Here is a 27,229-nt window from a genome sequence, read left to right on the forward strand (position 1 = left end):
GTTATTGCAGCTTACTTTTTTGATGGATGTTTAGCTAAGGAAACACACCAGCTAAACCAATGATTTACACTTTTATAAATTAAATTAAAAAAACAAAAAAGAAATGCAGTGTCTGGAATTGGCTATGCTGCTATATCCAAATACACTCACTACACTTACTTACTTACACTGAACATGGCATATGTAGCTATACTGTGCACTCTCGCGCCCTAGTACTGTCAGTGAACTTGTAATTCAGTCTCAGTTTGCAGAGCTCCGAGCCCTCTCATATTTTTGCAATGAGGAGCTTACAAACGCCCCCCCCCCCCCATCTCACTCTCTCTCTCTCCCTCACTCTCTCTCTCTCTCTCTCTCTCTGAAGGTGGGGGCAGAGAGCTATTAGCTGTGCGCTGCAAACATCATTAGGAGGGGAGACGCTTTCCACCGCCAGCGCCGGAGCAGAGCAGGGGAGCCCTGGCAACAAGGAGAGACACAAACTCAGCAGCCCGTTACACCCTACAGTAAGTCACACAAAACTCCTCATTCACTACTCCTTTGACCAAGCTGTCAATGCTTTCGCCATGCCACTTTGTCTTTCTTTGGAGCTGTGAAGAGAAAATGGCTGGAAGAACTGGGCAGGGTGGCGCTGACGCTTTGGTTTACTTCAAAGCCTCGGAAAATGTTTACTTCGCCCTCTGACCTATTTTTAAGTGACCAAACAGCACGGGGGCATGCGGGCTTTAGGTTGATGTACTTGTCATTTCGGGACGTACATGCAAAGTAGTGTTTAAGTGGGGCGAAAGAGAGCGGAGGTTTGGCTGGATTCTGACCGAGCAAAGAGCGCGTTCGCCGGCAGAGCTGGTGTCGGGCAGCCGCTGTACTTTCAGTAACTGCGCCACTCGACCTCGGCTCAAACATTTGCTCTTTGTAGGATGTTTTGTAACGCTTATCATTGACATACACTGCTAAATAAGGTTGCTTCGCGTGGTATAGGTGTTATGTTTAACTATTTTCTTACTGATAATGACTGTCAAATGCAAGCAGTACATTTTTATCTACGTTTCACCATCGCGGAAGTGTTTTCTCTACACGAAAAGAGACGAAGTACAACTAACCACACTCGCATAATTTGTCAAGTGTTTGCGAAAATGTTGTTACATATTTGTGTTTCATTTTTAGACCGTTTATAAGGATTGTTGCGTATGTTATATCTACTACTCAGTGTTTTACACTGCCAGCTGGTTGTAAAGGACATAGGGCTTGTGATTGCTGGACTAGCCGTGATGTCATTCATCCTAGCCTGGACCATTATATAACGGGACTGTAGGGAAGCCTGTGATAGCAGGCTATTTTTACTCTGTTTACACCTCGGAGTTGCACTCAGGGTAGGCTATGATTCCCAAGTGATAGCCTAGGTTTTCACTCGCATTATGAAATTAATATGAAATCCAAATGAGACCAAGTGACAAATGTAGAGCTGCTAAAGATGAAAAGGTGCAGTTCTACTGGCAGCTGCAAATTTACTCTTTGAAGTGTTCTCCTTTACTGGTGAAAATGCAACTTTTTGCTCTGTGAAGAATTTATTTTTTGCACTTTTAATTGTTTCTTATGTCTTTCATGTTTGAAGCATGTCCTATAACCTATTGAGTTGCCTTCCCTTAAGCAATTCAACCTAGAGTGCCTATGCACTACACACATTTCTTCATTAATAGCTTTTCACACAACAGAGCATATGTGAATATATATGTAACCTGAGCTACATGTAAACCCAATCTATTAACAATGTCAACTCACTAGGCACAACAATCAATTTGTATGTGAATGTTTAACATGCTTAGTTATCTTAACAGACTAAAAGAAGATTTCAACTGAAGTTTAAATATTCTGCATCAGTTCCTTTTCCCCATTCAACTGTTGCTATGCATTACTTAATTCAAGCTTTAAAACAAATATATTATTGCAGTATATTCCCTAGTCTCAGCTACTGTGCACAGTACACGACAAACACATCTATTTATTGCCTTAAAAAAACTTGAGAAATATAAGATTTTCATGAAATGTACCCATGCATGCAGCTTCTTCATTGGCAAGTAATACTTGTATTAGTTTATTATGCAAAATATTACAAAAAATACATAGCCAACACTTTTTGTTTTTGAGATTATGGTTCCCTGTGTTGTTGGAAGCAGATCACAGAAGTAAGAGGGATAGTAAATGGTACGATGGAAATATATGGTAGAAATTTGGGGATTCCTTGTTGTCTAACCGTTAGGAGTGTAAGAAAAATAAAGGTACACTCCAGATTGCCAGATTCTTGCCAATACAATTGCTGATGACCAGAGAGTCAAAGACTAATGATAGAGGGATGATACAGCCAAAAGGACCCCATTATGCATCCCTGAGGAATACCATAAGGAGGTCTTCAAGTTATTGTAAATTGATATTTTTGGATTTGATTCAAGATTCAAGATTGGAACTGTTGTGCTTGTTATTAAATAAATGTGTTCAGAATTGTTCCTGCCAAAAGTGCACAGTTGTTTTAGGATGATTGATAAGTGTGGACTGAAGAAGAAAGGGCTTTGATTGAGTCTATAAGAGGATATGATGGTGAACCTAAAGGCTTTGTGATAGGAATAAATGGATTGTCCCCATAGTGCCTTATCATGCGGTCATGCCACTGTGAATGAGGCACACTGTTACACACACACACACACACACACACACACACACACACACACACACACACACACACACACACACACACACACACACACACACACACACACACACACTTTAGCACTGCCACCATATCCTTTGATTCCAGCCGCCACTCACTTTCAAATGGTAATGAGAGGCAATTAGAAGCCAATGTGTCCTAATCACAAGCCATTTAACTGAGCTCGGTTCATTTGTCTGAGTCATATGTGCACACGGACCTAAATCCTCTAACACATGCGAATACACACATCTTCTACTGTAAATCATGCTTGATTTTGGGCTTTTTCTTGTCTCTGGAATATGCTGCCAATGTAAGGGAAAAGAGGAAAGTCTTAATGTGTGGTTAGTTGGTTGGTTGGTTGGTTGAGAGAGAGAGAGAGAGAGAGAGATCTCCAGGGAATGATTGGGTGGAGATTTCCTGGTTGAATGCATTTAGTTACAGAAATGCGAGTGAATGATGGGTAGGTGAGGCAAATGGATCAACCAATCACTGCAACAGGTGTTTGTGTGTCCTTATATATTGGTAGACACATTCATTAGAATTACAGGTTTTACTCTTAACATTTGTTTTTGCCCTGCACCTCTGCCAGATCAAGATGTCTTCATGTGAGTACAGGTAAAACAACAAAACATGCTGTGCACTGAGTCATGCAAAAGCTTCTGGTGGTGTTTAGTTGCTCTGAAAGACAATAGTAACCAGAGAAAATATTTTATTAATGATCATCCATCAAATGAGAGACTCTTAAATACATCACCACATCAATAAGAAGTTCATCAGCTCTTATGTGTAGCCAAACCACAGCCCTAACACAACGTAGACACTTGCTATAATTACTTGTTGTATTTAAGGAGACAAACACATTCAGACACATCTAAAGAAAATGTGTTTTAAGCAAGCTAAAACGTTGAGCATATTGTAGGGCTGCTCGATTATGGCAAAAATCACAATCTCGATTATTTGGGTCAATAATTGTAATTGCGATTATTAAATGTGATTGTTCATTGACTTTGAAAACATCCATTTATTGGAGAATCTTTTTTTGAACAGTATGTTTTTAACAGTTGATTACCCTGAACTTTAAGTATAATTCAACTGAAAACCCCCCAAAAAAAAAAAAAAAAAAAAAAAAAGTAATAATAAAAAAATAATCGTTTTATTCCGATTACGTTGTTTTCGTAATCGTTGCAAGCCATAATCGTAATCGCGATTTAAAATACGATTTAATTGAGCAGCCCTAGCATATTGATTAGATATTGCTTTCCTGTTTCCTTTCTCGCTTATTTCTCTCCCTGGTAAATATTTTCTAGCACTTTTACACCAAACAAGTGCTTGATGCGTGATCATTTTCATTTCAATCTTTACTTCGAACAGATAAAAAAAAAATGAAAAAAAGAAAAAAATGTGAAAAACAGAATAGGATTACCGTATTGTTAAAATACAGTATTTATCCACATTCATCATAATATTGATATATTAAAAAAAAAAAGTCTTCATATTAATAATAATAACAATAAATCATATGTGTCTGAAAGGGAGCAGGAGGAAGCAAATGCTTATATATGAATAATGAAAATGATGTCACACACGCCTGCAGTCACAGGTGAATCCCTGTTCCTCAGTCTTCTTTTACCCAAGCTGGAAAGAGGAACAGCTGTGTGGGCAGGTGTAGGTGTGAGAAAAAATGATTTTGAAATAGTAAAGAGGGTGGGTTTGGGGGGGGGGGGCAGATCAAGAGATTGAGCTGTCTGGTTGAACCATGCAGTGCGCTCAGACCTTTTCAGCTTTTCCTTTCATCCTCCTCTATTCATGAGTGCACTGAGTACACATGCATGCACACAGGAGAAAGGACACCCTCACACACACAGAAAACTGCTTTTAAAGGGGATCAATGAGAGTTTTTTGTATTTTGTGTGAAAGAACATTCCGCTGTGTGGGATGCTGTATGCTTTTATCGCTTAGTGCACAGTCTTGTGTTTCTTAGCAATAACAATTCAACTGAGATGGCAGGCACTTGAATCGCCAATTTATCTCTGCAGAGTGGAAACACGTCGTTGGTGATGTAAGGGTCAACGACTATCACCGAACTTCATCACTGCGCTTGTTGAAGTCCCGCTAATATCTCATAATTGGATCGAAATGTTCATTTTAACATTCAAAGGGAGTTTATCACTTCACAGGACTTGTAGATCTATATTTTGTGTGTGAACATTAGAGTGCATTGTGTGCATTTGCTGGCTTTGTGATCCTTTTTCCATGCTTACAGTCATTATTTTGAAGTGGCAGAATAATCAATACCGATCTTCTGAATGACCAAGGCAAACCCCAGATTCTGAATGAGAGGGGAGAGAGGGGACTAAAGCCATTCTACAAACTTGTGTTACATTGTCGGGTCGATAAGCCTCTGCATGGCTCAATAACCATGTGAAAAAGGGAAGCTGGCTTTGGGACTTAGTTCAGCCGTGTGTTGGCTTTGGCTCCGTAATGGCTGCCAGTGTAGCTGACATGATATACAGCTGTCTATTTGCCAGGGAGGTTGCTTCGAAAGACTACAGTGAACTTGTATAATGTGTAAATTATGATCATTAGTGGGCAGATAACAAGCTTTTAAGCTACACATTTGAGTTCCTGCATCAAATTGAATCTGAGGAACTCATCAAATGGATTAAAATCCTCCGAGCTGCTTCGTAAACCGTCTCTAGAAAGAAGATTGCTGTGCCAGCCTGGGCTTTACATCAACTGTGATACCTGATGTAAGCCATCATGCAATAGTTAATTCAGTGTGCTGCTCCTGTGATCTCTCTGCCTTGATTCATATTTGATTACATTCCAACCACAGCCTGACTGAGAGGAAATACTTTTTAAGCATCGGCCTTCTGAGGGAGAACCTAACTGATAACAGCTGTTTAATCATATTATATAGTGCATAATAGAGCAGTGGCCCTGAGCTCTCTCAACTGTGACTCAGAAAATGATAAAGCCACATCATTTATTTTGTTGGGGGGGTTATGGAATGTTGTTTGGTTGCTAAAATTATGAATCTCCCACTTGTAAAAAGTGTTGTGTCTCATCTACAATGTTGCCTTTTTTCTCCATGTATCAATGCCTTCTTGAAAGTTGTATTCAGTCTCTCTTGTCTCCTCTCCTCTCTCCTTTGCTCTTTTCCTATCTTCTCTCCTCCTCTCTCCTATCTTCTCTTCTCTCCTTTTTCTCTTCTCTTCTGCTAGCCTAGTCTTCTCTGCCTTATCCTTATCGGAAGCAGTAGAGGATTACAGTGTGGAGTTGACACTGACTGACTGGCAGTCAGACAGCTTCTGCAGACTCTTCTCTTCCCCGTAGAGCTCCAGGCCCGGGACAAGGATAAGCTGACAACCTGGGACCCAGCCAGATAGATAGTGATGAGAAAGGGAGATGAAAGGAGAATAGTAGGAATCGGGGTCATGTACATGTATTGGAGCACAGATGTAAAGGTTTCCATTACCCAAACATCAGCATCACAGGTATGTCCTTGTAAAGATTATGATAAAAGTTTTACAGCGACTTAAATTGCTTGAGGATAATCTTGATGTACAATGGACCAAATTAGGTGAGGTAATTCTATATTTTTGCTCAATCGACACAAACTTGCAACATAAAGTATAACTTACTTTATGCATGTGAGCCAAGCGGCAAACTCTGTGGCAGAGCCGGGAAGCCCATAAGGAAGTGCCACAAACTGCAGTTCATCTATTGGCCGGTAGAAGCAGGCTGCAGAAAGGAGCAATGTCCATAGACCACAGTGGGGTGGACAGTACGTGGCATTTTATACTGTAACCTATTTGTTGTGTTAAATCATACCCTAACACAAAAGTTCTTAATGCACAAGAGAAGAAAGGTGTTCAGACAAACAAACTAAAATAAGTATAAAACAGCAGAAAATACTCATGATACCCTAGAATTCAGTTTACTGTAAGTACAGTAAAAGTACTTTAGTTATAATTAAGTACACAAATGACATCAGCCATCTCTTAAGAGGGCTAAGGGTGACCTGTGCAGCAACACATTTCAATAAATATTTGTCAATACTAAGAGCTAGATTGTGCTGCTGTAATGGAATATGTATGCAAGGAGAATAAAAATATACCATGTGGTCCAGCTGGAGTTTCATCTACCTTCTGATCCCTGCCTCTGTCCCTCTTTCTGACGCTTCATCTTTATTCCTCACATACATTTCTTCTTCTTCACTAATTTCTTCATCTCCTCCTCCTCTTCCTCCTGCTCTGACCCTCCTGGTCTGTTCAGAGAACTCTCTTTTCCTTTTCCTCTTTCTGTTCGTCCTGATCACTTCTCAGATATGTCTTTTTGTTGTTGTTGAATCACTCCAGCTACTCTGGCCTGCAAGAGTCTACTTGTGAAAAGCACTGGTACAAATGCTTGTATAACTTTACACGTTAGGGCCATGTAGCTAATAAGTAGCATAATAAATATAACATCAGAAAGTATTTTTCAAACGCACACAGGCAGCTGTGTTTAGATCCAGTTTTTGAGGTAAAGGATGTATCCTGGTTTCATTGATCTGGCCTCATTGCTGGGATGTGTAGTTTACGTGGATTTAATAGTACCGGATAGTTTAGCAAAGTGATCGATCTCCCAGCTAGCGCTGCCTGCATAGCATTTTGTAACGTAACGTCCCAAACAGCGCCCGTCTGTTAAACGCTATCGATTCAAACGGCAGCGTTTTATTAATATTTAGTTTCAAGCTCTCGTCCTTAGTAAAAACAAAACTAGTGAAAGGGGAAATGCTCCACCTTGAGGTGCTGGGACAGCTCGATCCCTCTCTGCAGCGGTGTGAGCTGCGATCTGTGTGAACGCTGCTCTGCAGTTTAATGCAGGGCCGTAGCTACGCTTTTAACGGGCCTAAGATGATGTTTTAAAATGATTCACTTTTAATGAATAAACTGCTTGTTTCGTTGCTTGTGGACATAGTGTAGGTTTGTTTCTACATGTACAGTTTTAGGGACACAAAAGTTAGGGGGCAGCTGCCCCCCCTTAGATCCGCCCCTGCTGGTGGAGTATTCTTTATTTAAATATCGGACTTATCTTATGCCGCCTCGGCTCCGCCTCTTTGCCCTTATTTGGATCAGGCTGGAGTTAGACTCTGACTTCACTGTCGAGACGGCAGCGGCCGACTCCGCCTACTAAGGACTTCTCAGCAACTCTGCAGAAACCTATGGGTGATGTCACGGACACTACGTCCATTTATATATAGTCTATAATATGAGCTGAAGAGGACCCTCCAGGTACATATGCCCTAAAATAAAAAAAACGAGGTTTAAACTTTATTCTTTATGTACGTCCATTTTTTACCAGTAGGCCTACCACTTCAATTGTTAAAAGTGAAAAATGGGTGTGAGGCGAAGCTATCAACAATGACTTAAGTGTGAGCCAGGATGTTAGGCATTGAGAAGGAGAGGAATTCAATAACAGGAAAATGACCAGTGATAGAAACAATCCCTGGAATACCAAAATCCACCCTTCACTAATGTTGTTCTTGGCGCAAGCTTGCCTTTCATCACTACTGTTTACTCCTTAGGATGCTGATGTCAAGACACAGCACATGGTAGTACAATGCATAAAATGTAATTGAGTCTTCCCACGTGCAATAACGTCCTGATGTCTGTCCAATCTATCTTTCAATGCATTGGTTTCTGATTGGATCTGAGTCCCACATGGTTATTGGCTTGCATGGGTTGGCACTAGAGGAAAAATATTAAAAACAGCGTCTGTAAGGCTGAAAATATTTCCTCTTTGAAATGACTTTGATGTGGTTAGAATAGAGCAAGTTTCTTAATGTCTGTCTGTCTGGCTCTCGGGCTAGCTGTCTAGTAGTTGTGGCTTGGCCTGTTCATATTTTTTACTGGAATGCCATAGATCAGTCTCATCTGTTTGGACATGTGGCTGACTGACTCGCACGCTGCTTGGGTGCCTATTATTCCTGTCCCTTCTTTTAGCATTGCACTGTACTAAGCTCCTGACATTGGAATAGTGTTATTTGGGGAGGTGTGCAGAAACACTGACAGAGAGAACACCTGGTGAGCCATGAGCCCATCAGCAATTACAGTGTCAGGACCTCTTTAGAAAGTGTCTCTTTTTCTTTCACCATCCATCCACTAGAGTCTTTAATATGTGTCCTGCTTCTACTGCTTGGTGAGCACATCCTGTCCCTGAAAAGTAACAGGATTGTGTACATAGTTGGCTGAGGAGAGGCAACTTAATTGGCGCTATAAATTACACAAGCATGTTCTAAGATAGTGGCATCACTCCTGCTTTGAGTAGAGTTAGAAAAGCAGCAAGACACGAGTGGACAAATATAGCAAAACATACCTAATGGAGTAGTGTTATGCATGGCACTGCATTGATGAAATAAGGAACATTCTATCTCTTCCCACACATCGATTCAAGTTAAAAAATGATATGGCTAATTTCAAGACAATAGTCACCTTAAACACATCTGATATTACTTTGCTTATTCTCCCTGTTTTATAATGAAGTTCACTACCTTACTTGGGATCCAGTGATGATGCATTTAGCCAATAGCAGAGAGCTGATATATCGCCCAAACCTAGCACAGCATGTATTTGCTATTGCCTTTATCCATAGTGAATTTAGATTTACTGTCCCAGAGGGATATGTGTAGTATGTTGCTGTGTATACGTGGCATTAAGTTATGGACTCTGACCTGAGTTTCAACAGTCACATTAAAACAATTACTAAATCAGCCTACTATCACCTAAAGAATATATCTAGGATTAAAAGACTTATGTCACAGCAGGATTTGGAAAAACGTGTCCATGCTTTTATCTTCAGTAGACTCTACTACTGTAATGGTGTCTTTGCAGGTCTCACTAAAAAATCTATTAGAAAGCTGCAGCTAATTCAGAACGCCGCTGCTCGAGTCCTCACTGACACTAAGAAAGTGGATCGCATCACTCCTGTTCTGAAGTCTTTATACTGGCTTCCTGTGTGTCAAATAATTTATTTCAAAAATACTGCTGCTGGTTTATAAAGCTTTGAATGGTTTTGGCCCAAAATACATTTCTGACCTCCTGCTAAATGATGAACCATCCAGATCTCTCAGGTCTTCGGGGACTGGTCAGCTTTCTGTCCCCAGAGTCAGAACTAAATATGGTAAAGCAGCGTTCAGTTATTATGCTCCAAATATCTGGAATAAACTCCCAGAAACCTGCAGGTCCGCTGCAACCCTTACTACTTTTAAATCCAGGCTGAAGACTTTTCTTTTTGTCGCTGCTTTTAATTGATATATTCATATCTTAAACTGCACTGTAACTTTTATTATCTTTGCTTTTAAATTAGTGTTTTTAAATGTCATTTTATATCATTGCTTCTAAATGAGTGTTTTTAGATATCATTTTATAATATGTTTCTTGATGCTCTTAATGTCTTTTGATTTTTGTAAACTTCGAATTGCCTTGTGTTGAAATGTGCTATATAAATAAACTTGCCTTGCCTTGCCTTGTGTGCATGTGTGTGTGCCTGCCGCAGCTCAGACTTGTGTTTTTGCCAGAGTGTGTTCATCCGCGAGTGTGTAGCAGGGGTCGGGCGATAAGCTACAACACAGATAAATGAGGTTAATGTGAGGTTTCACTGTGGCCTGGCCAGCACTGCCTCTCTGACACTGTCCTGTACTTTCAAATGCCACAGTGGGGAGGGAACTTGGCTGCAAAATGGCTCAGTGTCATACCAGCCCTGGATGTGCACATTGTTCGGAAAATATTACTCGGTCACAATGTAAAACCCTCTTACAGACGGAATACTTATTGGCAAGCTCATACACAACATACTCAATTTACAGACATTCATTTGCATCAACATACAACACGAAAACCACACTCTTAGTGCAGTTGTGTGTATTCTAGTGTACATATGTATTGCAGGGATTTGCCCACGGAAAATACCTGTGGTAGGAGAATAAAGTTGACCTAATGGGAAATGACTAAGCATCCTCATCAGACCAAAATAACCCTGTTTTTTTTTTTTTCATGCATTTCATAACCGTAATGGCTCTGATGGGAACTTATAAACTTCCCAGATGTCAGATTTTCATAAGCCATAGTGAGAGTATCAGGGGTTTTTGAAATCATCAGAACTAATAAGTATTTTTTACACACATCTCACCTCAGGAGAAACTACAGGTCTCATTTGCTTACCCGACCAGAAAGAACACTTATGGGTAGTAACTGCAAAAACACAAATTCCCAAATACGCATTGAACCAAATATGAATGTACTGTGTGCAGTTTTTCTGCTGTTTGATGGTCTAACTGTCTGCTAGAGTAACAAAGCTAGCTTTGATGTGGATTATTCACCCTGTATTTAAAGTATTTATCTATCCAAACCATTATTGTAACAGTGTGTGAACATTTATTTTTTATATTTGAATAGTTTCTTCTTGAATGGCACATGTTTCAGATGGTGTTTTTGTTTGGTTAACAGTGTGGGTATTGTGAAGACCATAGTTGAATGAGAGCCCTGCGGATTAAGTGACACGACTTTTATTGTCGGGTGTTGATGTTTCTTCTTTGCTCGCTGCATTTTCCCTCTGATAGCATGCCCCATTAATGTCACAATAGTGCAACTCAGAATAAAAAACGGGGAGTTTCCCCACCACATTTACTACATTGTTTGGTCTCTAATGTGTTCTATACGTTTTAGTGTACAATATATCCCACAGCACTTAAAGATAACATCCTGCATCAATACAGATTGAGGATGAGCTCCTTTTATGCCGGCCTGTCAGATGTTAACCACTATTGTGACAAAAAACAACTCTCTCATCCGTCTCCTATCAAACAGTTCACCGCCAATTAGCCTCAAAACTCAACCGCTGACACTGTTTGGAGGAAAATATGCTTTTTTTTCTCCCTTTCTTTCACCCCAGTGCTTTGTTTTGTGAGGCGAGTGCCCAGTCAGCTTGGTTTAATGCTACATAACGTGCCATTAGCTCTGCTAGCAAGGTGCCCCCACACTACCTCTTGCGAGCCTGCCTGCGATGGATATCTGAGTGCATTTGCAACCTGACAGGACACGCTACCTCCTACCCTTTTAGGAGGCACTTGATGGCTACCATTTAAACTAACTAAAGCAAGAGCACTCGTGTGCCGGAAAGGGGAAAGAGAATTTGTGTGTGCATGTGGGGACATTATGAGTTGGAGTATGCAATATTCAAAATGTTTTGTGACATTAAATATGAACAAAATACAGCTGTCAAAACTGCCATCGCTAATTTATCTCACGTGGACTTACTGTATATAATTTCAGAGGAGTGTACTGAACAAATACTCAAACTACTTCCTTCAGATACTACACCAACAGTGTAGTGTTTGATTATAGTATGGATCAATTGTACTGTAGCTTACTTTAGTATCTGGTGACTCCTTTTTCTTGAATTATCTGATTTGAAGGTGAAAGTGTATACATTTTGTGTTTTCTGCCAGAGGTGCAAGAATACATAAAAGTCCTTAATACATTATTATTTACCTCTTATAATATACCTTTCTGCAACTTAAATGTAACTAAGCAATCCTGAGCTCAGGTCTGGGCTGGACGTGATTGATTGTTCATTTCTATCCCACTGTTGATGAAAGCAGAGGCTATTTAGTAGATTGCCTTGTGTAAGATCCTCTGATTCACCTTGATAAATTTGAAGTGAGATAAATTAAAAATGTGTTTGTAAGGTTAAATGCACACCACGTGAAATACTATCTTACATACCAAACAACAGGAGAGAGCGTTCATAATGTGCAGCTGATCCACAAGGCCACCCTATTTGTTGAAGAATGATGATAAAGCGTTCAGTCTTCCACTTTTCTTGGACATCAGACAATGTGAAGAACACCACACACACACACACACACACACACACACACACACACACACACACACACACACACACACACACACACACACACACACACACACACACACACACCCAAACCCCACAGGTGCAATCTGGGGTGAAGTGTCTTGTCCAGGGACACAACGACATGCTGACTGCAGTTGGGTTTGAACCTGTGACCCCCCGATCCGAACACACACACACACACACACACACACACACACACACACACACACACACACACACACACACACACACACACACACACACACACACACACACACACACACACACACACACACACACAAATATTTAGGTTTGGTCTGACCTGAACTCCATGACCTTTTTTCCTAGAACCACATTGACCCTGAACCATGACACTGAACATCAGCTCACATGTTCTACTACTCTCCTAGTTGATTAACAGTTAACTAGTTTTACTGCTGCATATAAATCATTTTCTAATGCAATATTAACAAACTATGCTGTAAATTAGAATGTTTCTTTTAGAGCTTTAGCCAGATTACACATCCTCCCCATTGTTTACTAATGGGTACACTCCTCTTTGTGTGCTTCGCACACATTTTTTAAGTATGAATACACACAGCTCTATACAGCAGGACATGACTGAATGTTGGTAACTATGCAAGGTACTGTTTCAACAAGGTGTTGCTCAATGAGGATACAAAGCCTGAGCCACTGTCTCGCAGCTCGATCATAAGTGCTGACCGCTCATGTTTATCTGGTCGTCCTGGTAATGGCCATGTATTGATGGTGAGGGAAATTCATTCGTCATGAATACCTCAGAAAAGGCTTGTGAAATACTGCTCTGTGTCCATTGCAGTCAGTATTTAGGACTTGGTTTTATGGCATCAGCAATCATATTACCCGGTGTATGTGTGCTTGATTGTGTGTTTTAGTGGGACTAACTTCCTATCTGCTGACCAGCGACAAGTCTTGGCTTTATCACCATGACCCACAGAGCTATCTGTATTACATAAAAGCTTTTCTTGGAAATGATCATTTGTGGTGTCACGCCAACTACTGTATTCCTGTGTATCTGGTGGTGATGTTAAACAGAAGCATCCATTTTTAGCTGAATGCATCCAAAAGTTCAAAGATTCACATTGCAAGAAGTTTCAAACCGCAAATCACAACATAGAAACTCAAACCTCCTTTCATAAACACCTCACGGTCTGATTCCCAGAAACCTGTCACAAGGCTGCTAAGAAGCTGCTGGATTTGCAGGTTTCAATTCAAACTTTTTGCAAAGGTTTCTCTGTGTGTTTGCCAAGAGCAAAACATGATTAGTTTCCACCAATAGTAACACAGCTCAGTCCCCTCTGGTCCAGCTTTGGAGAGGAGATTTGGAGGGTTTATATTGTTGTTGTTTACTTATAATCTTTTAAAACTGAGGCACAGTTTCATAATGCCTCGTAAAAGTAGTAAGCTTGTGTCCTGTGCTCATTTATATGCTTTTTTGTTTGTAAGCCCCACGTAAATGAAAGAAAAAGGTTTTGACCAGATGTGGCGCAGCTCAGGCTGTCTGGTTTTCATAAAATTACCTTCGGCTGCGCACAGTAAAGAATTGTAACTTGTAACAGTGAGCATTTAATCCTAACTACATAGTACAACTCATGTCATTTGCTTTACCTTGACATATGTTAAAGTATTATTTTTTGCTTAAGCTTTGACCCAGTTTTCTCCATGAGAGAGAAAAAGGAAAAACTAAAAAAGACAACTACAGATTGGATTTCTGACAGTAAATTTAGATCATATGGTATATCTTGCAAATGCCAATTTTGTTCCAATGCAAGTACTACAGTGTTTCTTTGGCATCGCTTCCTGTAAATCCATGAAACTGAATCTAGCAGAAGTCATTTCAGCCATGTCTCCCTGACCAAGCTGCTGTGAGTCATTGTAGATTTCCAGGCTGATTCTCAACATTTGTGTTGTGACTCAGTGTGAGCTGGACCTGGCTAAAATATGTCTGAGCAGGATGGTTGTTAACTTTGTATTTTGGCAAAGAAAAAAACCAAATTTAATTGATGTGCCAAAATACGATTATAACTGATATTATAAATAGATCAGATTCTTGATCATGATCATAAAAAACGTGTGACACAACATTACTTACCTATAGAAGTAGAAACGGCACTGGATATCTAAAATCAAATTGTGAATACCAGGGATTAATTTAGACTTTTATCTAGTTTTTGTTAGATATTTAAAAAAAAAAAGATTTATTTATTTGCTTGGACAGATATCGTGTTTGCAGTTCAGTGTACTGCAAATACAAGCTGAATTTTTCTAAGAGCTATTTTTGGTGCCAAAACAAGTTTGCTGATATTTTCTGGGAAAAGGTCACAAACTGCCCAGACAATCCCTCAACGGCGAAGATAAAAGTTACACAACGTCGTAATGATGCAAGAGCTAAAAAACGTCGGACTATGGTATTTCTAAATAATATCTCAGTAAGCAGACTTTTGAAATTGTGCATCAGCAGCAAGACGATCATCATGACCCCTTATCTGATTTTAATGAGGCATCCAATTCCCCTCGATACATTTAAGTCCTTTTTAAATTGATCCTTTAATTTGCACTCAGGTAGAAAGCTTTGTATAAGCTACTCTTGCAATATGCAATAATAAACTGTGAAAACGTTTATATTAACAACTAGCCACTTTACTTTAAAAGCTGATACATCCCATGCAGTTCAAAGGACTTCATACTTTAGCTGTTTTTGTCCATGTTTCTTTAAGGCATATTGTGGTCCCGCACTCAGTCCATGCTGAAGTACAGAACATTTTTGGGGTGTTACAGAATGCTGTAACATAAATAATAATGGCAGCCATCCTGGCAGGGGCGGATCTACGGGGGGGCAAGGGGGGGCAGCTGCCCCCCCCCCCACTGTAGAGCCTTGCCCCCCCCAGCTGCCCCCCTATCTTTTGTTTCCCTAAAACTGTACTAAAACAAGCCTACACTATTTCCACAAGCTTCTCAAGCAACGAAACAAGCATTGCATGCAGGGCCGGCCCGTAGTACTGGCGTTATAGATGTTCGCCTAGGGCGCCAGATCTGGGGAGGCGCTGCGCTGGTACAAATTTTTTTTTGACCGTTGGTGCTTATCCTAATTTTCGGCCTTGATGTAACAACATTCATAATTAAGTAAATGTAACACCCTTTTTTGACCCCGGTTACACTTTTCATTTGCCCTGTATGATGGGCGCTGTAAGTGATGAAAATGGGGGATGTTGGCTTATCTGGCGCCCGCAGCTCACAGCCAAAGTGCGAGTGAGCTTGGGAGCGAATGAGGGAGGGAGAGAGGGAGGGTGCACCGGTACCGGCGCTGTTGTTATTAGAATCTGGTGCTAGCTGCTCTAACGGATATTAGAAGAAGACGTTTCTACAATAATGTGGAGGGAGAGTCCTCTCCAGTCAGACTGAGAGGCTGATAACTACAGCTCAGTGAGGTAAAGGACTCTGAGTGTTTAGATAGTTAACTTTAGTCTAAGTTATCTCAGTGGGTCTCAAACGGTTTGGTCACAATTTATGTAAACAAATATTTCCAAGGCACTCCTTTATAATTATTGTGATAAAACAGGTTTGAAATCATTTCAATGTATAACCAAAAATATTGTTTTAAGATATGAAGGAACAACAAAAATAAAATAAGTTACATTTATTTGTTATTGGCTATGGTAGGTTATTGGTTATGTTCACATACTTATTTGATTAATAAAATGTAAACCAATCTTTTTCATATGGGTGTTTAGAGTTGTACCCCCTAGATCTAGTAGTAATTCTGCTTAAAGTGCACCAGATTGAAGCATTTTAATTTAAAGGTTAAATGTCATGGCCATTTCCACTGATCATAATTCCATTGTTGAGGTATACTAAAATAGAAAAATACTGTGCAATTTTCCAAACTCACATTGATTTCGCATACAGCATCTCTGTAAAGTATGTGTATTCAGCAGTATTCACTTTCTCCACTAAACGGCTCACTGCAGCTCCTCCCTCCCCCCGCCCCTCCGTGATTTCCTTGTTTAGCGATACACAGCCAAACACAGCCAAACTCAACCTGAACACACACAAAGTCACAGCCGAAATAAAAACAATAAGTGTGGCTTGATATTGAGTAAGAAAAAGGTTTATAGATTGATAAACGCTGTGAGAATGGGTCTGCAGAGCGAATTTCGCGCGATCCCAACTGTCTTTTATCAGCCTGCAGCACGGAGCAGAAATCAGCAGGGCTGCCTGCACTGAGCGTGTGTGTGGATTGTTCAATTTGGACCAATCAGCGGGGGCTTAACGTAACGGCTCCGCGGACGTAACGTAACGGCTCCACGGATTGGCCCATTTAGTTCCGGGTACGTGCTTTCGTAAGCACGTACCCGGAAGAATCAAATGGATGTTGACGTCATGATGACGTTTCACCAACGAGGCGTTTTGGGGAGGTATTTTCTGTTTTAGAGTTTTACTCGCTACAGGGTGTACTTTGAGGGTTTTGACTCTGCACACCGTTTACATGCAGAAAAACCTTCATAACACACACGGGGACGGATAATAACCGGAAAAGCATGACATGTGACCTTTAAAATGTTAAAAAAATCTTCCCGGGGGGGCATACCTCCAGACCCCCCTAGAGGATGTGACGTCCATCCCCCATTCTATTGTGTATTCCTTGGATACTCTATTGATCTTTATCTTTTCTATTGTACGATTCTCTGGCTGGGGCGCCAACTCAAATCTCGCCTAGGGCTGCAAATAGTCTCGAGCCGGCCCTGATTGCATGAGTTAAAAGTGAATCAATTTAAATATAATTTTAGGCCCGTTAAAAACGCAGCTACGGCCCTGCATTAAACTGCGGAGCGGCGTTCAAACAGACCGCGGCTCACAGAGCTGCAGAGAGGGAACGAGCTGTCCCAGCACCTATGAATCAGCTTCCCCTGGGAGCATTTCCCCTTCCACTAGTTTTGTTTTTACTAAGGACGAGAGCTTGAAACTAAATATTAATAAAACGCTGCCGTTTGAATCGATAGCGTTTAACAGACGGGCGCTGTTTGGGACGTTACGTTACAAAATGCTACGCAGGCAGCGCTAGCTGGGAGATCGATCACTTTGCTAAACTATGCGGTACTATTAAATCCACGTAAACTACACATCACAGCAATGAGGCCAGATCAATGAAACCAGGATACATCTTTTACCTCAAAAACTGGATCTAAACACAGCTGCCTGTGTGCGTTTGAAAAATACTTTCTGATGTTATATTTATTATGCTACTTATTAGTTACATGGCCCTAACGTGTAAAGTTATACAAGCATTTGTACCAGTGCTTTTCACAAGTAGACTCTTGCAGGCCAGAGTAGCTGGAGTGATTCAACAACAACAAAAAGACATATCTGAGAAGTGATCAGGACGAACAGAAAGAGGAAAGGGAAAAGAGAGTTCACTGAACAGACCAGGAGGGTCAGAGCAGGAGGAAGAGGAGGAGGAGATGAAGAAATTAGTGAAGAAGAAGAAATGTATGTGAGGAATAAAGATGAAGTGTCAGAAAGAGGGACAGAGGCAGGGATCAGGAGTAGGGCTGCAACAAACGACTAATTTGATAATCGATTAATCTATCGATTAATGAAACGATTAATCGATTATTCGGATCGTTAAGGTTTTAACTGTACTACTACTTATATCAATACTGCTTATCGATCCGGTCCTTTCAACGATAGTATTAACGGTTCTTTTGACAAGAAATAAGGTAAACTAACTCAACAAATTGTGAACAAAACTAACATTGCTTTTTATTTTAATTAAATGCATAATATTTCACATCAAAAGAAACAACAATGTTTTAACAAATCATATTAAATAATGTGATGACAGAACTGTAAACAGAATAGCTGAAACTTTAACAAAATAACTAATTCAGTTACCTCTAATCATTAACCTATGTTTTTATAACTGAGTTAACTCTGCGTGTTGCTGCTAGCATACATAACACCTGACGTGGAAAGGTTACTCTTGGAAGGGGCTACAGAGCTACTAGAAAGACAGCCGAACCCGGTGCATTTCTCCGTCTGAATGTGGTGCACTTTTGCTAAATGTTTAGACAAATTGCTCGTTTTACCGCCTTTATATGATAAACTGTTATTGCAATTTTGGTAACGAGCATTGTCCACATCGAGACGGATAAAGTTTAACCACACCTCGGAGCGCGTTCTCTCCGCCATCTCCTGCGTGTGTGTGTAAACTGCCCCGCCCCCTCGCAAGCAGGCGGGGGAGAGATCGCTCGTCTGAATTCGGAAGATCGAAAATACATTATAGACGCATTTTGTAGTCATATTGCATATTAGAAACTGAGTTGGCGACACTAAGACTGCGATATAATGTTTATGTAGCAATAATACATAACATATGTTTTTAAATGTCTCCTGTACCCATACAAAAGAGCGATAACGTTGGAGCTTAACGGGGTGTAGAACACATGTGATGACGTCACCAACGAATCGACGACTGAATTAGTTGCCAACTAATTTGGTAATCGATTTTAATCGATTAAGTCGATTAGTTGTTGCACCCCTAATCAGGAGGTAGATGAAACTCCAGCTGGACCACATGGTATGTTCTTATTCTCCTTACATATTCCATTACAGCAGCACAATCTAGCTCTTAGTATTGACAAATATTTATTGAAATGTGTTGCTGCACAGGTCATCTTTAGCTCTTTGAAGAGATGGGTGATGTCATTTGTGTACTTAATTATAACTAAGTACTTTTACAAGCAGAATTCTGAGTATTCTTTGAATCGGGTGCCTTTTGGATCTTTACATCTTTGAAAAATGAAAACAAAATGTTTGGTCATAACATCTGGTAGTGGATTACTTACATGTTCCCACCTCAGGCACAACATATAAATAATTACTAGGAAGTTCTTTGAAAAAATGTAACAAGGTTGAAGTTTTTGACCAAAAGTAGACCTTGTTTAGCTAAGATATGGCACCACATGGAAGTTAAGGACATTACAAAATTGTAATATTTTGCAAAACTATTGTTTATTTTGTAATAAACAATTATTTACTATTATTAATTCATATAACAGAGTTGAAATGTTGAGCTTGTCAATCTTAATTTGAAAATACAAAAACTGAAATATAGGTAAGAGAAGACACTGACACTTGCCTTTCTTTGCCATCTTTCCTTCAAAAGACTTCTGTGATGTAATTCCCTCAATGCAGATCACACATGGATTGATCCATTATTTTAATAGGAGGGTAAATGGTATGGCGTGACGGGGTTGAAACAAACTGAGGGACGTGTGTCAATATTGCAATTTCATAGATAATCAAGTATTTTTTCAGAATTTATTTTTGATCAGTTAAAGTTGACAAGCATATGATTATATTAGCAGCAACATTTTGGGATAATTGGGCATTTAGATTTTTTATTATTAAATTAATATGTAATAATGCTTAGTGAGGATATGCAAATATGTCTGTCTAATACTAAGACAACCAATTTTTTAAAAACAATATATATATGTTATATATATTTAGTTTTACATTGTAATGCAAAACAACCTGTTCCATTAATGAATTGCTTTAAAATACATTTTGTAGTTTCCTTTCATTTAAAATGATTGAAGTAAGCTTGGGGGACTCAAAGGGCACCTGATTGTTTGTCTGAACACCTTGTTTCTCTTGTGCACCTGTGTTAGGGCATGAATGAACAATAAATAGATTGTATACATTATAAAATAGCACGTACTGTCCGCCCTCCCATGCCACCCTGGCATGACCTCTTGCCCCCCCTATGCCACCCCATATAAAATGTTCTAGAACCGCCACTGCATCCTGCTAAGTGCAAAACACCAGGAAAACATTAACTCCGCGGGTAGTTGAATGAGAGGGAGAGGCTGATATTTAAAATTAGTCATCTTTTGTGGCCAGCGCCAATAACGGGTTGCCTCTTGTGCTTTCATCCCCCATGCTGCTTCATCGAGGGGATCACTTAATAATTGAACTATTGCTATGTGGATCTGTGTGTGTAGCTCTGTACACCTACTGGACATAGAGCTTGTAGGACGTGTGTGTGTGTGTGTGTGTGTGTGTGTGTGTGTGTGTGTGTGTGTGTGTGTGTGTGTGTGTGTGTGTGTGTGTGTGTGTGTGTGTGTGTGTGTGTGTGTGTGTGTGTGTGTGTGTGTGTGTGTGTGTGTGTGTGTGTGTGTGTGTGTGTGTGTGTGTGTGTGTGTGTGTGTGTGTGTGTGTGTGTGTGTGTGTGTGTGTGTGTGTGTGTGTGTGTGTGTGTGTGTGTGTGTGTGTGTGTGTGTGTGTGTGTGTGTGTGTGTGTGTGTGTGTGTGTTGAAAGGAACTGCAGTCATTTCACAGAGCTAGAACTGTGCGCCTGCCCCACTTTCAGCCGTTTAATCATGTATAGACACTCGGGGCACTCCTCTGTGTGTGTGTGTGTAGGCACATGTGTGTGTACTGTACGTGTAATAATATGTGAGCGTGAGAGAGGGGTTCGGTACAGTATGTGTCAGAGATTGCACTTAGAACTCCCTGAACTCTGAGAGTGTGTGTGTGTTTTCTCTCTCATGCACATGTGTTTCTTTTCTGTCCTCGGAGATGCAGAGTTGCTCACAGTGTCACTGTCCTCATTTCAACCTTTTTACTGCAACTGGTTTTCTTAGCAGTTATGCACTGGATTGTATGCTTTTTAAAAATAATTACATTTTTTGAGATTATGATACAAAGAGTGACGTACATAAAACCTACATTTGATATTTATATACAATATGTTATTTTAAAGGATATTTAAATAATGATTATTTCTGCTTTGAGATAGATGATCCTAAAATGCATTTTTTTGTTGTTGAGAGAATACAAGTGACATACAAAGGTTTTAACAATACTTACTGTATTAGTAGCTAAAATGCATTCTTAATTCATTCTTAAATCTCAAATACATTTTGCTCACAATCTCTGTATCATTTTGCCTGTGTGTTTGTGTGAGCATTTCTTTAGTCAGACCGTCACATTATAAGCTCAGTATGACCTTGTAGCAGTGTGTAGCCCCACGAGGCCCATCCCTGTGACTAACACCCATCTCAACATGCTGCCACAAGCAGCTGCGCTACTGTACTCGTAAAGAACACAATATAATACACAGCTGCTTCAGCACGCCTCTCATGTGGAGCCGTGTGTTGTATGTGATATATAGAGGATTATTATCGATGCATTGCATTTCCTATCTTGTATCAGATATTTATTTTTCAATTTCAAGTGATACCATGTCTCTGTGATAACCGTTTTCGCCTCAAGGTAGCTTTCATCTTTAAAAATAGAGCAGTGTTAGTTCCCTCAGTAGGCACTGAAAGAGCACTTTAGGACAGGGGTAGCTCCTTTTTAGATGCAGTTTGTTTGTGGGTATATTATGCATTTATAAATGTTAAAATGATGTGTGGTTTGGCTCAGTGGGGATCCCTTTATTCCTATTTCTTCCTTTGTGCAACATATAAACAAACCTTTTGTAAATGTTCTTCCATGTGTCGATGGTCATGGGAATAAAAGGTAAACAATGCTGACATTTGATCAGTCTAATTTGACTAATACATTCATACATCACCTAAAAAACTCCATACTGTAGCGCTCTCTTTTTTATGCCTTTATCATAAGTGCATAGTCATGTTAGACCTAAAAACTCTGCATAATGGAGTCAAAGCAAGTGGTATTTGTTATCTTTCTCTACAATCTGCCTGGGATATTTGCATTTTCTCGTGGATCTTCTGTGCAGAGAGAGGAAAGGTCACAGTAGACGTGTCTGAGCCTTGCTGTACATCTCCAGCCTGACATCTATTGACAGTGTAGCTCACTATGGAATGCTAACAGGCAGACAGGGTGTGGCTACGCTACGTTAGCCGCTCTCACCCTGCGACCTTGGTTACACAACCGAGCGTCACTCTTTGTAGGAGTGACAGGAAAGACCGCTTTATGCCATGTCATGTCAGCTGCCTGACACCACAGTCACATGACCTTAAGTCACACAATACAATACAATACAGGTTTATTGTAAATTACTTTGAAACCTCCAGACCAAAGTGCTGTACAGAGAAATAGATAAATAAAATAATCACACAGCTCAGCTCACAAACCACAAAATAAGTGAAATTACAAAACAACTGTACCGGCCTGAAATGCCTCATTACTCTCTTTGTATTCAGAATTCTTAAAGGGCCAGTTTTATATATATTATTCCCCTGATATTTGTTGATGACTTGGCATCCACCAAGGTCATAGTATACAAACACACACCTTCCCACATGTACACACACACACACACACACACACAGCACCAACAGTCAAGGTTAAACAAAGATAACCAGACTTTATTTGGGTTAAAGGCAGTGCAGCGTGTTGGACGTGAGCCACACACACATAGTACACACACACGCACGCACGCACGCACGCACACACACACGCACACCTGTCAGTGTTGGCGTCTGTTCGGTCCTCCTTCTCTGTTCCTTTGTCCTCTCTGTCCTGGTCATCAGACCTCATATAGCAGGGTCTCCAGGGACAGCTGGTGTGAGCACCTGCACTCTGTGTGTGTCTGTGTGTGCATCTTTATGTGCGTGCTAATGTACATTTGTGGGGTTGGGAGGGGGGGGGGGTACCTGCAGTGTCCTGGCCGAGTGTGTGTGTGAGTGAGTGTGTGTCTGTACGGTGTGTTAAGTGTGTGCATGTGAGCACCTGTGCTGCCAGCAGGATCTGCCACAGCCGCGGTGCTGGATGACGTATGCCTGTGACTTCCTAAGGTCGTGCTGTGAACCCCGTAAGAACTGCTTAAAGCCCACTCACCTCCGTGTGCACAGAAGGGGAATTAAGTATTTGGTGCATTCAAGATACATGAAAGATGCAAACTTCTAATGTTTATTTTCCTCCTGACTTAATTCTTCTCACAATATTTGAAAGCAACTTGTTCAGAATGCAAAATCCTTTTCATTTTCTTAATTTCTGGCCTATTGCTAAACCTGAAATAGCATCGTCTAATCTTCCCTATATGCTGTCTAATCAATTTGATTTGCCTTCAAAAAAAGAAGCCTTTTTTCGTTTTGGGCTGAATGGGTAATGGAAGTTTTGAAATAAGCCCATCTCCTCGCTGATACAAAAATATATGTACTGTACGTACCAATATTAAGGCAATTTAACTAATTTACCATCAGAAAAATGATGTTATAATGTAATCTAAGATATGTTGCCCTATGTGCAGGGGCATGTCCGCCTGCTGAGCCCTGTTCATCAGCTGAGTGATGAGTGACATGAACATCCTTAATTACAAACCAGTTTGACAGCTGTTTTCTGTGGTTTGATAGCCTGCATTTAGGTTTTCTGTATGTCTGCTCACTATGAAAAAACCAAACGATCCCATCCCCCTATCTGGTTGATCTTTTATAGAAGAAAACATTTGCCACCACAATTGCAGGTTTTCTTTTGTCCCTAACCAATGAACTTGATGACTTATATAAGCAATCAAGCCATTATACATTAACCGCTTTCTCCCACAGTTAAAAGCATGACTGACAAGAAAAAGGGAATAGGTTGACTTCCTGACGCTTTGACAGGAATGAAATTGTGGAGGCGAGTGGGACTAGAAGTTTGTGTCAAGCAGTTAAATAGGGTCTCATGACACCTCTCTTACAGCAACAGCTTGTATCCCCTCGCTGTTATGCGGAGGTACAACATGTGTGTGTACACAGAGACATCCGGCCATTATACCTGCCGTCTTCACTGTCAGATTACTGCTGGAAAGTAAATACTTTATATTTAGATGTTTGGTTCATTTTATTCTGTGTTTTCTTTCTGAGTTGATGCTCATGAAGTTGGTCTACAAAGTGTGTGTGTTAAAATAACAGAGGGATGATATGAAAAGAAGACAATTAGCTTCCCGTATAACACTTTCCTTGGTAGTGTGTGTGATGATAGACTGAGAAAAGACTATAAACATGATCAAAAGCATAATTACTATGCATGCGTGGGCGGCACATATCTTTTGAATGTTTGGAAAAAAGGAAGTGGGAGAACCCAGTTTGTGAGCACACGTGTGTACCACTTTAAAGATGTGATTTTGTGTGTGTGCGAGCCCCACCTCCCAGCGTATCCCCCGTGTCCCAATGGGGGAATCTTAGGGGGGCGATCAAAGACACGCTCCCCGCGACTCCTGCATCTCCGGGCTAACGCGCCCCGACTGAGGAATGCTGAGTAATTCCCTCAGGTGGCAGCGGAGCGCTCTGATGTTCTGCGTTTGATTCACCCTGTCAGTCTCACTAACACATGTTGGCCCCTCACACACGTGTGTGTTCAGAGGGTAAATACTGTACATACATGCACACTTACAGAAGAGCAATGGAGGACTCCCTTCATCTGTCGCTCACTCTGTTTCTTCATGTTTTTATCCCACACACACTTCTTCTCTGCAGCACACAGCGTGGAGTGTGTGTGTGAGTTCTGTGTTTTATTCCCTCCGCTTGCGTCCCTGTCACGTGTCACCGTGGTGTTGTTATGTGTTGCCCAGGAGAATTCTAGTGCAAGAGAAGAAGGATGGTGAAAGAATATGAGATCTTAGGAGATGAAAGAGGAAGAGTACCTACAAAGGATGAGGAGGAGAAGTCATGAGATAAGAAGGATGCTTGATTTGATTTAAACCTCAAATCCTCTGGTTTACGGGTGTATCAACTGCAAACATTAACACTGAAGAAATGCATTCAAATTATAGCTTTCACAGAATAAGGACATCTAAAGGTGGAACATTTCAAGTGTGACCTTGATAGTTTGTTGAGTTGACTTTGTAAAATCCTTCGTGAAGTTACTAGATCACATCATGGTATTAAACAGCTGTTGCTATTTCATAAGACCTTTAATGACATCAGGAGAAGCTCAATTAAAATCCCGCAGGGGAGTCTCAAAGTGAGCAAGCTAAACCTCTGCAGTCATTTTACCAGACAGCAGTTTTCCCAGTGTCGTCTTAATTCTGTGCACACTGACAAAAAAGGAGCAAGAGAGGTTTTTAATCTTCGTTTCTCTTTGTACGCCAGTCTGCTTTATCTAAGATGTGTTCATTGTCTCTTTAAGCTGCCCTCCTATCTCTGCTGTCTGGGCTGTGTATGCACGTGTACTGTATGAATGGGAGTGTGGACGTGTGTGTGTTTATCAGCAGGGTGAAGCGTGATCGTCATGTACACAGAAGCACATTTGGGCGGTTTTAAGAGAGCTGAAGTTTGACCTGCATGATAATGGCAATGGTTAGTGAGAGAGTTACATAACTAGGAGGTAGTTTGTGATTTTGCTGCGTTAAATTTTCTGTGTTGATCTTCCTTTTCTCTCTTTTCCTCGCATACTTTTCTCAAGTTTGAATGTATGATGAGCTCTAACGACATATTGGCTCACAGAAAGGTATTGCCAAAGCTGTTGTGTATTATTCATTTAGATAATAATGAGGCCTGGTTTTGCTAAAACATTTGTCCTCAACAATACTGACGAAACAGTTAATACAGGTGATACATTTCCAGATTGAAAAAGAATAACACAAATTGAGGGTAGTGCTAATAACTTTATAATATTAAGTAATATGTTTTAGATTTATAAGGTAAATTAGTTCAGCACATGTGAGGAATATTTTTAATTGTATCTTTCATTTTAATTAATCTTTAATCTTGTGTAAATAATATGTGCTGTCCTGTTTTTCAATCTCATCCTGTTGCTGTTTAAACTACTGAATTATCCCATGGGGATTGATAAACGTCCATCTTATCTTATATGTGTCCATTGCTCATTTTCTGTTCCTAAGTTATGTCATTTGTAATGGCTTGATGAAATTGTGCTTTTTGGAGAGTCTCAGGTGCATGAATCAGCATTTTATACAAACATTGTTCATTGATGGGGTCGCTTTAATAGCTCATACATGGCTTTTGTTGGTCTCTGACGTAGATGCAGGCCGGTGCACACACGGTTGTGTTCGTCTAACCGAGCTATTGTTGGCCGGTCTGACGCTGGTCTTGTTGTGTGCAGCCAGTGAACCCAGAGCCTGCAGAGCACTCCAAGAACTTTGCAACGCTGCACTTTCCTCAGTCCTTGGACGCCGACACTTATGATGCATTTTCAACGAGAAAAACAGCCCGTTAGTTGCAGTGAATCTTTTGCAGGAAAGCCAAGTCATAGAAAGCTTCAGTGGAATTCCCTTCTGAGGACAGTTGCCTTCTGGTGCATTTGTTTTGCTTATGAAAAAAAAATGTCTCGTCTACAAACAAAGATACAAATAGAGAACAAAGGCAGCATAAGGAAGGACATGCTTATGAAGCCAAACAAGCCCACAAGGGAGCATGGACTGCCCTCTGAGCCTCCTGTGAAACATCTGAACTAATTGAATCTCATAAATAGAAGCAAAAAGCTAATTATGTGCGGATAAATACACTGATTTGACATGAAAATTGACAGAGATATTTAAGTTTAGTATAAAATACAGTAATAATACAAGCCCTAAATACCAAGGGACTTGTTTCATGTGTAACTCTGTCTTGTAGTGTGGATATTGAAGCATTAGCCAGACGAGCTAGGTCAGGGTGTGTACTTATTTTTCAGGCT

At 40.4% G+C, this 27,229-nt stretch overlaps 1 protein-coding gene across 1 annotated transcript in view; it reads left to right on the forward strand.

Annotated features, from left to right (window-relative positions):
* The first annotated feature begins 364 nt into the window (after positions 1 to 364).
* atxn1a (ataxin 1a) overlaps positions 365 to 27,229 on the forward strand; it is an 86,812-nt gene continuing 59,947 nt past the window's right edge. The window contains exon 1 of the mRNA XM_079655519.1: positions 365 to 500. The gene's annotated coding sequence lies outside the window, so the exon portion shown is untranslated. The remainder of the gene's footprint in view (positions 501 to 27,229) is intronic.

The sequence above is a fragment of the Notothenia rossii genome (assembly GCF_949606895.1).
Source record: "Notothenia rossii genome assembly, chromosome: 10".
Taxonomy (NCBI): domain Eukaryota; kingdom Metazoa; phylum Chordata; class Actinopteri; order Perciformes; family Nototheniidae; genus Notothenia; species Notothenia rossii.